General features: G+C 42.2%; 1 non-coding gene across 1 annotated transcript; it reads left to right on the forward strand.

Moving 5' to 3' along the window:
* Window positions 1–8,219: 8,219 nt before the first annotated feature.
* trnai-aau (transfer RNA isoleucine (anticodon AAU)) lies at window positions 8,220–8,293 on the forward strand. The gene has a single exon. It is a non-coding gene; the product is annotated as a tRNA-Ile (tRNA).
* The last annotated feature ends 3,980 nt before the right edge of the window (window positions 8,294–12,273 follow it).

The raw sequence follows: 12,273 nt of genomic DNA on the forward strand, positions 1-12,273 counted from the left end.
CATCTGAATGACACCTTTACTGAGGTGCAAATCATGAAATGTGCTCAACCTTGTTCTGCACAGCTTGCAGAAATCACTGCAGCTTGTTGCCTGGCGGCAGGAAAAACTTTGAATGTTTATAATACAGACCCACAATATGCATATGCAGTTTGTCACATTCATGGCATCATTTGGAAGCTAAGAAGGTTCCTAAGAGCAGATGGCACACCAGTAACTTATGGCCAAGCCACCTCAGCTCTCTTAGAAGCACTACACTATCCAAAGCGCTAGCCATAATTAAATGTGCAGCTCACCAGACTACAAACACTTTGATCGCTAAGGGTAACAACTTAGCAGATCAAGCTGCAAAACGTGTCGCTACATCCACCAGAGGAGAGGGACCCTTTAAGGTTATCCTATCTACCCCAACTACTCTGAAAGTAGAGGGCAAGAGAATTTGGTTTCATCTAGATCTCTGCTGCAGAGCCAGAGATCCAAACCGAGCAGAAAGGGACGGCGACGCCTCCCATCTGAAAATTAGACAGTCTCCTGAAGACTGTATAGGAGGAGGTGATGAAAGCAGATCTACACTCGGTGCAGGAGAAGGAATATCAGCACAAGCATTCCCACCAGAATTTGACTCACTTAGTTTTTGATTGGCAAACAGGAGAATGGGTCAAGTCTACAGATGACTAAATGGAGAGCTTTGGTTATGCTAACTTTAGGCGTAAGCCGATCAATCTCTATTATAAAAGATTCACCCATAAAAGATCAACCTATGAGAAGTAAAACAGAACAAAAGCAGACCACAGAACGCACTTTGGCTGTAGGCTCAATGGTAGCCATCTTCGGGAGGATACCACTGAATAAAACAATTACACTCACATATGTCAGATCAGCTCACTACAATCAAACACTGATATTAGGACCAGGTGGCATGGCACACACATATGAAAGCATGGCAAACTCTGATTACAACACATACCTAAATTAAAAATGGGGAAGAAATCATGTAGAAAATGAAGAGGTAAACACAAATCACAGGAATATCATAAGGATTTGCAAAGACTATTAGATGTGTTAGCATTTGGGCCAATACTGGCAACACGATCATGAACACATGTACAATATTTAAACATTTCTGTTCATTCTAAAGATTTTCCATTACCACCATTACCCTTGGAGATTCAGATTGAATCTATAGAAGCAACAGCGTGGACAGAGAAAAGCTGTAATCTTTCTCAAGGCATCAAAGCAGTATGTATTTGACGTACTTTAGAATATAATTATGATTTAGTAACTCCTGAAACTCCTGACCAACTACCGCTTAGCAGTAAAATCACACAACATGAAGTTTCACTGTGTTAAAGGTCACTTATGCTATTTAGCACACATATGTTGTGGAGTGGAGTGGAGTGGAAGAGACATCAAAAGACTATAGCCAGAAGTACATATATGCAGAAGATGAAAGCTTTAGGAAAGGTCAGTGTGCATATGTGTGTACTGACACAAGCATGTCTCTAGTAGGGAAGTGGCTGTACTTCTTAACGCAAAGTAAAAAAATACATGGGTCTTTTGTCATAAGGTAGGGCTTGTGTGTCCACTAGTCTCTCCATATCACTCTGCGAAAGACAGACATGTCTGACTGTCCAAGAGTTGACTGGCAGTATGACCTGCAGACGCCAAGTGGTTCCATACGCCCTCCTCCACCTTATCCATCCCACTGGCAAACGCAGATGACAACTGAAGTTCCACTTCGAGGCTCCGAGGGAAGTGGATGAGCCACCCGAGGTATCCTCAACCCCCATCAAGACCAATGGACAGCCCGATGCCAGTGACTACCCAGAAGACTGGAGGAAGGAGACCAGACAACGCCTTCACCAATAACATTACTGTGCACTCCTATGCTAGTACATCAACCATGCTTCAAACCCAGTCACCAAGGTTGATGTCATTGCTATTACAGCCACAAGAGTAGTAACACCAACACTGATGAAGGAGAGGCTGTGACCAGTTAAGCTGGAGCCTCCAATCATGACATCCCTGTACCAGATTCTTTGCTCTCCCTACCTTTGGCTGAGTTCAGGCTCCACCTGTTTGACAAAACGCCTAAACAGGCTGCTTTCCTTACCGATCAATGTCGAAAATACTTCTCACGTGAAGAGGCAAAAAGAATGTGCTTTCGTACCCAACAACTTGCTGTGGAGAAATTTCAATGGGTGGAGGAAGAAAAACGCCTCCTCCTTGAGGAAAAATACCATTCTGCGATGAAAAGATGAACTCAAAGCCACCTTCAAGTGACAAGTGGCAGCAATCATCCACGAGGAGGATGAACACATTCAACTAATAAAATAAAGTGGGCGTCATTAAGATGCTGGATGTACAACAGTCTAAATCACCACCCTTCACCAGACCTCTATGCATACTCTCCATCTAGATGTAGTATAATTTTTTCTAACAGATATGTGATGATATGTGATAACTGGAGAAAATATTGTAACCAATGGTAGTTGAAAGTAGTTGATTTGTTGAGTATGATGTTGTTATGATGTGATCTTGTGATAGCAGCTGACTTGCTGAGAGTGATATCGTAATAACAGCTGATGTGCCGAGCATGACACTGTAGCAGAAGTGGAGAAATCATGAAATCAACTAATCTCATAAGGAATCCTTATCAGCAGAGACCTTGCAGGTGCCTTGGCAGCCGCTTCTTCTTCGTGTGGTGAACAGTATGAAAGACAGAGAGCAGACCATTGTAAGTTGGAGTTCATCAGGATTGCACTGTGTGTGTGTTTCTGAGCGTGTTCCCCTTCACTGTCAACAACAAAGTATTTTGCTCCTCAGACTTCTGACTCCTGCAGATTTTTCCTGAAACAATTGGACAGCTGAATTTGAGTGCATTCGGCCTTCACATTCCACGACAATATCAGTTGTTTCTGTAATTTTTTATTAACAAAAACATGCAAGGCTGCATCACAGGTTTACATCCTGCATCTCCTCTCCTCAAATTAGGGAGGGCAGTGATAACCAAAAAGCAATCACCTGCTGAACATGACTCAAATGCTGATTATTACAGTGAGCTTTGACAACAGGAAAGCAGTCCAACAGCTACTTGTGTTGATAAAAACACAACATAATAACATAATAGCAAAGTACTTCACTGCCATCCAGTCTCGACTCTTCAGAACTTGAGGTTCTACAGTGATGCAGTGCTGACAGTCCTTCTTCCGTGGACTTACCTGAATGGGCATAAAAAGGACAAGTTACAGAGTTGTAAGAACTTTAACTTGTAACTACAACTGGAAAAAATCAGATTGATTCCATTGGTACAAGTACTGACTTGGTTGACTTGGCCTAAAAGGGGATCTCACTTCAAAATATTTTCTTCATCATGCAGCAGCTCAGAAAGTGCATTATGGTTATTGTAAATACTTTAGTTTGGATGCTGAGAAGTGTTGTCCTATATGTTAACAATCACTTATAGAGGGGTCCATACGGAGGGCCCCATAAGGACATGAACTGAAACTTGGTGTGTGTGGAAGAGAAAAGTTGGAAAACCCTTTTGTATGAAGAGTACCTGACAGGGCCCCATTAAGACATGATCTGAACCTTGCGTGTGTGAAACTAGTCTGTCAAGTTATTAGTGCACTCTGTGAAGAACTCAACCACATTCATTCTTTCCATTACCTTTGGTCCATCATCTTCAGCAGCAGCATCATCAAAAACCTTGGAGGACAGATCAACAGGAGGCACAGCCATCTCTTCTGCTGCTCGAGCCTGCTTGGAGGGCACCTGGTGTTTAGACATAAAACAAGAAGACAGTGAGCTCTGACAGGAATCATGATTCTGGATATACTTACACGTCACAAAGATATTAGAATCTAGGGCCCCATGAGGTGTCAGTCTTGGAGGTCTCCCTATCTTAACATCTAAAAAGAGGCCTAAAAAGGGATCTCACTTCAAAATATTTTCTTCATCATGCAGCAGCTCAGAAAGTGCATTATGGTTATTGTAAATACTTTAGTTTGGATGCTGAGAAGTGTTGTCCTGTATGTTAACAATCACTTATAGAGGGGTCCATACGGAGGGCCCCATAAGGACATGAACTGAAACTTGGTGTGTGTGGAAGAGAAAAGTTGGAAAACCCTTTTGTATGAAGAGTACCTAACAGGGCCCCATTAAGACATGATCTGAACCTTGCGTGTGTGAAACCAGTTAGCTAAATGGACATCAAATAGAATCTAGTCTGTCAAATTATTAGTGCACTCTGTGAAGAACTCAACCACATTCATTCTTTCCATTACCTTTGGTACATCATCTTCAGCAGCAGCATCATCATCAAAAACCTTGGAGGACAGATCAACAGGAGGCACAGCCATCTCTTCTGCTGCTCGAGCCTGCTTGGAGGTCACCTGGTGTTTAGACATAAAACAAGAAGACAGTGAGCTCTGACAGGAATCATGATTCTGGATATACTTACACGTCACAAAGATATTAGAATCTAGGGCCCCATGAGGTGTCAGTCTTGGAGGTCTCCCTATCTTAACATCTAAAAAGAGGCCTAAAAAGGGATCTCACTTCAAAATATTTTCTTCATCATGCAGCAGCTCAGAAAGTGCATTATGGTTATTGTAAATACTTTAGTTTGGATGCTGAGAAGTGTTGTCCTGTATGTTAACAATCACTTATAGAGGGGTCCATACGGAGGGCCCCATAAGGACATGAACTGAAACTTGGTGTGTGTGGAAGAGAAAAGTTGGAAAACCCTTTTGTATGAAGAGTACCTAACAGGGCCCCATTAAGACATGATCTGAACCTTGCGTGTGTGAAACCAGTTAGCTAAATGGACATCAAATAGAATCTAGTCTGTCAAATTATTAGTGCACTCTGTGAAGAACTCAACCACATTCATTCTTTCCATTACCTTTGGTACATCATCTTCAGCAGCAGCATCATCATCAAAAACCTTGGAGGACAGATCAACAGGAGGCACAGCCATCTCTTCTGCTGCTCGAGCCTGCTTGGAGGTCACCTGGTGTTTAGACATAAAACAAGAAGACAGTGAGCTCTGACAGGAATCATGATTCTGGATATACTCATAGGTCACAAAGATATTAAAATCTAGGGCCCCATGAGGTGTCAGTCTTGGAAGTCTCCCTATCTTAACATCTAAAAAGAGGCCTAAAAGGGGATCTCACTTCAAAATATTTTCTTCATCATGCAGCAGCTCAGAAAGTGCATTATGGTTATTGTAAATACTTTAGTTTGGATGCTGAGAAGTGTTGTCCTATATGTTAACAATCACTTATAGAGGGGTCCATACGGAGGGCCCCATAAGGACATGACCTGAAACTTGGTGTGTGTGGAAGAGAAAAGTTGGAAAACCCTTTTGTATGAAGAGTACCTGACAGGGCCCCATTAAGACATGATCTGAACCTTGTGTGTGTGAAACTAGTCTGTCAAGTTATTAGTGCACTCTGTGAAGAACTCAACCACATTCATTCTTTCCATTACCTTTGGTACATCATCTTCAGCAGCAGCATCATCAAAAACCTTGGAGGACAGATTAAAAGGAGGCACAGCCATCTCTTCTGCTGCTGGAGCCTGCTTGGAGGGCACCTGGTGTTTAGACATAAAACAAGAAGACAGTGAGCTCTGACAGGAATCATGATTCTGGAAATACTTATAGGTCACAAAAGTTTGCTCAAACACTCCTCTTCCTATAATGACACAATTAAATAATCTTAAATAAAAGTCACACCAAGTTGCCTTAACGTTTCTCATACGGCATTAAAAAAAGTCTGTACTCTTTAGCTCCCATGCGCTGACCCCAGATCAATATGTCATCTCCCTCCTTTGGGAAGGAGGTGGGGGAGAGGAGGATGACAGCCAAGCTGTCCTCCATGACAGACAATGACTCCCACCCCCTCCAACACACACTCACTGCACTGAGGAGCTCCATCAGTGACAGGATGCTACATCCAAAGTGTGTGAAGGAGAGGTATCGCAGGTCATTCCTTCCTGCAGCCGTCAGACTGCACAACAGAAACTGCTCCAAGTAATCAGTACAATAATATGTTTACACTCTGTGCAACAACCTGCGCAATAATGCAATAATGTGCAATGACCTACAAGCCTGTATTCTGGTTCTCCGTTAGTGTTCTAAGCATTAATTTAAAATGTTACTTCTGAATATGCAAAACAGTTTCACAGTATTCAGACCTTTCACATTTTCATTACAGTCTTCTATTGGTTCAGCACTTACTTTATTAGTACTTGAATGAGCTGGACACTTTACATACAGCAGAAATAATATAAATAACTTTCCATTTGTATATTTAATGATACCAGTGTGTACCTGAAACTTCTCTTATGGAAATCAGGCTCATTTATACACACCTACACCTAAACAAATTGGATTTAAACAAGACAGATGACTGAAGCCAGTTATTTCTATAAGACATCTTCTGAAAAGTAACCTAAATCTTTCTTCATTCTGAATGAAGAATGGTAATGATGAATAGTATCTAAAAATGTGCTGCTGTAATTTGCAGCTACCAAAAGGACTTGCGGTCATACCTTTGATATTATTGATAAATCTCTCTGCAAACCATGGCTTGTCTCCAGCTGACAGAATATATGAGATTGCATCTTCAACAGGCTTTATCCGGGCCTTCCTTTTGGACGTCATTGCTCTGTGGAAATATTTTTAAAGCATTGAACAGCTGTGCAGCATGAGGAAAACAGATTGCTCATTAACTAATTCTGTAATTTAAAGAATACCATAAACAGGGTTCATGCTACTATTTACATAGCCTAATTATTGTGACTCACACAGATCATTAATCTCTGACTAATAACATTGGTTAGCTTAACTATTTCTCAACACGAGTTACATTTGAGGGGTGGCCCGGACCCCAGAAAGCTTACCTGACCTAGCCATGCTTACCGCAACCCTTTCCCTGACCAGGCCTGAGCCTCGGAGCACAGTTAGCTTACCTGACCAGGTCGAGCCTCGGGCGCAGGTAGCTTAACTGACCGGGCCCGTGCCTGCCGCGAGGCATATAGCGTATGCCGAACAATAACGTTTGTTACGTTGTTACTTCTCTGGCTGTATGTGACATTTTTGACTACTGTAACATGCCGTTACGTGTGATCGTATACCCCCTTAAAGCCTGCGTTGAACACTGTTAGCACTTAGTTGTAAGTCACCTGGACGTTCGCTCCGTTAGCAAAACAGTTTCTACCGTACATTAGCTTCCATAAAATAAGTACGAAACGAGCACTTCCGTTGAAAGCGGCAACAACACATTTATCAAATACCTTATCAGACATCTGCTCACGTAAAACAGCACGTTGAAACTCCTCACTTCTTGTATTTAATTTTAACTCTTCCAACGTCTCCCAGCTCGGCCGTCTCATGAATGTTAGCCAGTTTAATTAGCCGTGTGTTCGACCGGATGTGCGTCATCGGCCGGATGATACGTTCCGCTCAAAGCGTCTCGCTAGCGTCTCCAAAGCTAATGGTTAGCAGCTAACTAGCCTAAGATTACAGAAACGGTATATTTATATTTTGTACTAGCAGCTAAAATAAGCTTCTATATCAAGTGGTACAGTTTGTATTAATAGTAATGTTGTAATAGCTTGTTTCTTTTAGTTCCACAAAACTCTTTATAGTCAAAACATGTTAATTAAAAATAAAATAAAATAAAACTGAAAATAAACTTACCTTAACAGTTACAGCATCGCTCTGTGTTGTCATTGCAGCATTAGCTCTCAAACAAATCCTGTAAAATCCCGCGAGACTATGACACATACTGTTCAAGGCGTCTCATTGGCTAATATCACACACACTTCAGGAAGTGTGTGTGAGGCTGCACTGGCATCAAATAACCTCCATGGCGCCAGTGAGCACACACACTTCACACACACATTTCCAGTTTTTGTCACCTTGTGGGCCAAAAAAGATAAAAGCATGAGGAGCATCAGGGAAGGCTCCTGAGCCATTCTAAAGCACTAAACGGTCTGGGGCCCAGCAAAATGGCCCCACAAGAATTCATGGCCCCATACCGTTGGTGGGCTACAGGTGGTATGGCCCCACGAAGTAATAAATGCGAGTGCACGCACACACACACACACACACACACACACACACACACACACACACACACACATTGTGTTTTATCACTTGTGGGGACACTTACATTCATTTCCTGGAGCCTTACCCTCACCCTAACTGTGGCCGGTTAGCTCAGTTGGTTAGAGCGTGGTGCTAATAACGCCAAGGTCGCGGGTTCGATCCCCGTACGGGCCACTTAATATTCTTTAAATGGTGTCATTAATGTTGTCTTTATCTAAACCTAACATTTTAACCCAAACTTAACCATAACCACTATTTGCCTATTCCTAACCCTGTACCTAACGTAACCTTACCTAACCCATAACCCTATCCTCAGTCTGCACCCTAAAATTTAATGATTTACATTAAGGGGACCTGCATTATGGGGACCATAAGGGAGGTGAGTCCCTACAATGTGACTGTGTAAGCAGATTTTTGTCCCCACAACGTGATAAATACCAGGTCTCTCTCTCTCTCTCTCTCTCTCTCTCTCTCTCTCTCTAACCCTCCTAACTGACTTGGACCTGGAGACTTGTCCTGACCATTACCACTACATGACTAACCACATACCCATTTTTTCACACTTCTGTGTTTGTATGGATTAAACATTGGAATCCAATGTGTGTATTTGTCAGTATTTGTTTGTGTATTTGTGGTGCTGGTATGAGGCTTTTGTTTACATCAGACAGAACCAAGCTGGCTGTTTCCCTCTGTTTCCAGTCTTAATGCTAAGCTAAGCTAAGCCAAGTGTCTGCTGGCTGTAGCTATATATTGATATTATTGACAATGTTTTGTGTTACATCTTATGCAGTCAAAACACACAAATGCATTTCCCACTGCTGCAGTAATTAATTAAACCTTTATCCAAAGCGACGTCCATATGAATTCACACAGATGGCACAGCATCAGGGGCAATTTTGGGGTTCAGTATCTTGCCCAAGGATACTTCGTCATATGGACTGCCAAGGCCGGGGATCAAACCACCGACCTCCTGATTGGCAGACGACTACTCTACCTCCTAAACTACAGCTGCCCCGCTGCAGGATTGGATCCCTCCGAACACCTGACCTCTGAACCTCAAAATGGCATCAAGTTAACAGTAAAGGCAGCCTGTGTCAGGGAGTGACAGAGAGGGGAGGATGATTATCATGCTGCTTTGACATACTTGTGGGAGGAAAGAAAGTGGGAGGGTTTGGTGGAAGGAGAAAGGGACAGACTGACAGACTGAATGTCATTCAAGGCATATAGCCACCCATCTGTAATCAACATCTTTATCCATCATCATTAGCCACTGCTAAAGACCGCAAGTACCCATCACATCTGGTCGTCCACCCACTGAAATGCACAAAGCCTCTCATATCCGTGAAGACAAAGGGAAGAAGCTGGAGCAGACTTGCTATTTCTGAAGGAACTGGAGTGGTGGCACTGTCATCAACTTATTTATGCCTGGCATGTTTTGCCTCCTCAGTAGCACATGCGCAGAGCGGCAGAGACTAGAGAAACTAAAAGTTGAAGAGTGAAAACACACAGGAATCGGACCACGTCTCGAGTAATTAAACAATAAGTAGCCATCATTCATGCAAGCATCCTCTCCCCTCTGAATTCTGCTGATAATCATGCAAACGCTGCTTCGCATTCATCTTTCCCCTCCTCTGATGTGCCATCCCTAACTCGCAGTGCAGCTAAACCCGCCCTCTGCCTTTCACTCATGGATGGGACCCTTCACTTTTAAAGCTCCCTGCTCACTTCAAGCTGATTACACATGTTCCATCATGTATTCCTCACAAATCCGCACAGACAGAAAGAAGGAAAGCACCTGTTTGTGCATGCACAGACATGCACTCATCAGACTCATGCATGTCGTGCATTAAGTAATGTAATCCCCAAAGCTCGTGTATCTATCCATTCAGGCATATATACAGATACAGCTACTGCACCGCACACACACTGGCAGTAAGCACTTTATACCAACGCATTCTCACTCCCAACTTGTCATATACAGATGCTTGGTCAGGGCCAGTTGGCATCACCTTTTAAGGCATAGGGTTACCCTCATTTTTCAACATGCAGGTTGGTTTTTGTGAAACCAAAAATGAAGGTTGATTTAATTCATATTTCGTAAGTGAAGTAATTTAACGTGTGGAGTGGAGGGTAAACCCAGTTAAAACTTTTTTATTTTATTTTTTATATTTTGCATGGTGTTTTATCCGGATAAAAACATTCAGGGCTGTAACTGCTTTGAGTGCACAGAGGTCACATTTTTGCTCCACTAGCAGGATCATATACTTCAGACCAGTCGCTCTCTAACCTCCTTCAGGTAGCAAACCAACAAACCCTCGTCCCTAACACATTACATTTCCAATCATCCATTAAAAACAATGTAGAAAAATTCAACACGATGAGCCTATTTATGTTATATTATTGAAATAATGCTGTCAAGAACAAAGAAGTAAAAACTTCGCCCAAACTGTCAGAGGTTTTTTACCAGAAAAAAAAGACACAATGCTCCACCACATTTACTAGACCACTATGGCTTTCCCATAGTTTGATCTTGACTGACACATTTTCTTGATTAGCATTAGCCCTTTTTTATTTCCTGCTTGCCAGAAAAATTACTTCACATTTTTCTACACAGCTTGAATCTCGTGAACATGAAAGTGCTCTTGTTTGTCTATCATTCTCACATTAATGAGATTCATTCAGCTTTAGTTCTGCTCCATATTTTCCCACATCATTCACACACACCCCCTGATGCCACCAACCCCCCTTACATTAAATGACACGTGGCTTCACCAGGAGGATGTGATTGTGTGCACAGTTCACACTCCAGACCTCAGAGCCAAGCAGCTCTGGGCAGGCGTTTCAAGGTGTGCAGCGATAAGGACGTTGAACAGTCTCTGTACAACAATGAAAATTGATGGTGGTGGGTGAGTGCTGTGCCCCCACCCGTGTGCCAGACGTGTTTTATGAAAAAGAACATATCTGTAATTTCCTAATAATTTCTTATATTTCCTTAGAAAGAACGATGTGATTTATTACTAATTACAGGGGGGGGGAACAACACAAATTCAGTATTCATTTATTATATGAAAAGTTTTTCCTATAATTATCATTATCATTATCATTATCATCAAATTCTAAAACATCTTGGAAATTATAAGCATATTATGCTGAAATTATGGACCTGCACAATATCATCTGTATGTTTGATCCATCGAGCTGCTTCATTATGGACTGTAATGAAGATTGCAGCCTCTGGAAGTCTATAGAGGGGCTCGAGGCCTTTGGGGCTTCCAGCATATGTGCAGTTAATTTACAGTGAGAGGGGAATGTAATTATTATGTCTGAAAGACTGGATGTAATCTAGAGGCGCATGTGCAACCTAAAGTGCATCTGTAATGAAATTCAAATGAAATTAAATTCAAGGAAAGAACAGAAGAGCGAGCACCTCATCTGATCACCACGGAATCACAGCGTCAGTTTGTTTACGTCTCCATTACAGCCCTGTACATTTACATTTATCTCCATCTCCATGTTGTATTAAATATTGATTTCAGCTGCATTAATGCAGTGGGATACTAATGTTTGCCTTATCATGATCATGAACAGGAGCTTCACAGTGGACATCCATAAATACAGACATGCACACACACACCTGGTGCGTCATTATCATAAGTAGTCTCAATGGAAACAAAGCTGAATCAACGCTAAGTGTCAGGGGAGCAGGTGTTTATGCCTCTCACAGAAATAGGAGTGCTTGAGATGTAGGCTGAGAAAGACCGATCACCCCTTTCTTCTTGTTCCTGCAGCTATCCTCAATCCATCTTCATTTTTTCCTCCTACAGCCATCTTTGATCCTTGCTCTCTCAGTTCATTTCATTCTGCTTTGGCTTTATTTCTTCGTGCTCAGCTCTCCCATGGTCCCTTATCTTGTTGTGTGTCTTTCTCTCCAGATTCATCCTTGTGTGTCATTGTTGCACCTCCTCTAAACCTCCCCCTTCCCAATATCCTGTGCGCTCAGCTTGGTCCCTCTTGTGCTCCACTTTAATTCACCATACATATGTCTTTGTGTCTCCCATCACCAGCAACATCAAAACATACTCATACATACATGAGCTGTGTAACACTGTAGGTGCATTGACAGATGATTCCAAGCCTGGAAAGCGTTTCATCTT

Source organism: Chaetodon trifascialis, chromosome 18, assembly GCF_039877785.1.
Source record: "Chaetodon trifascialis isolate fChaTrf1 chromosome 18, fChaTrf1.hap1, whole genome shotgun sequence".
NCBI classification, from domain to species: Eukaryota; Metazoa; Chordata; class Actinopteri; order Chaetodontiformes; family Chaetodontidae; genus Chaetodon; species Chaetodon trifascialis.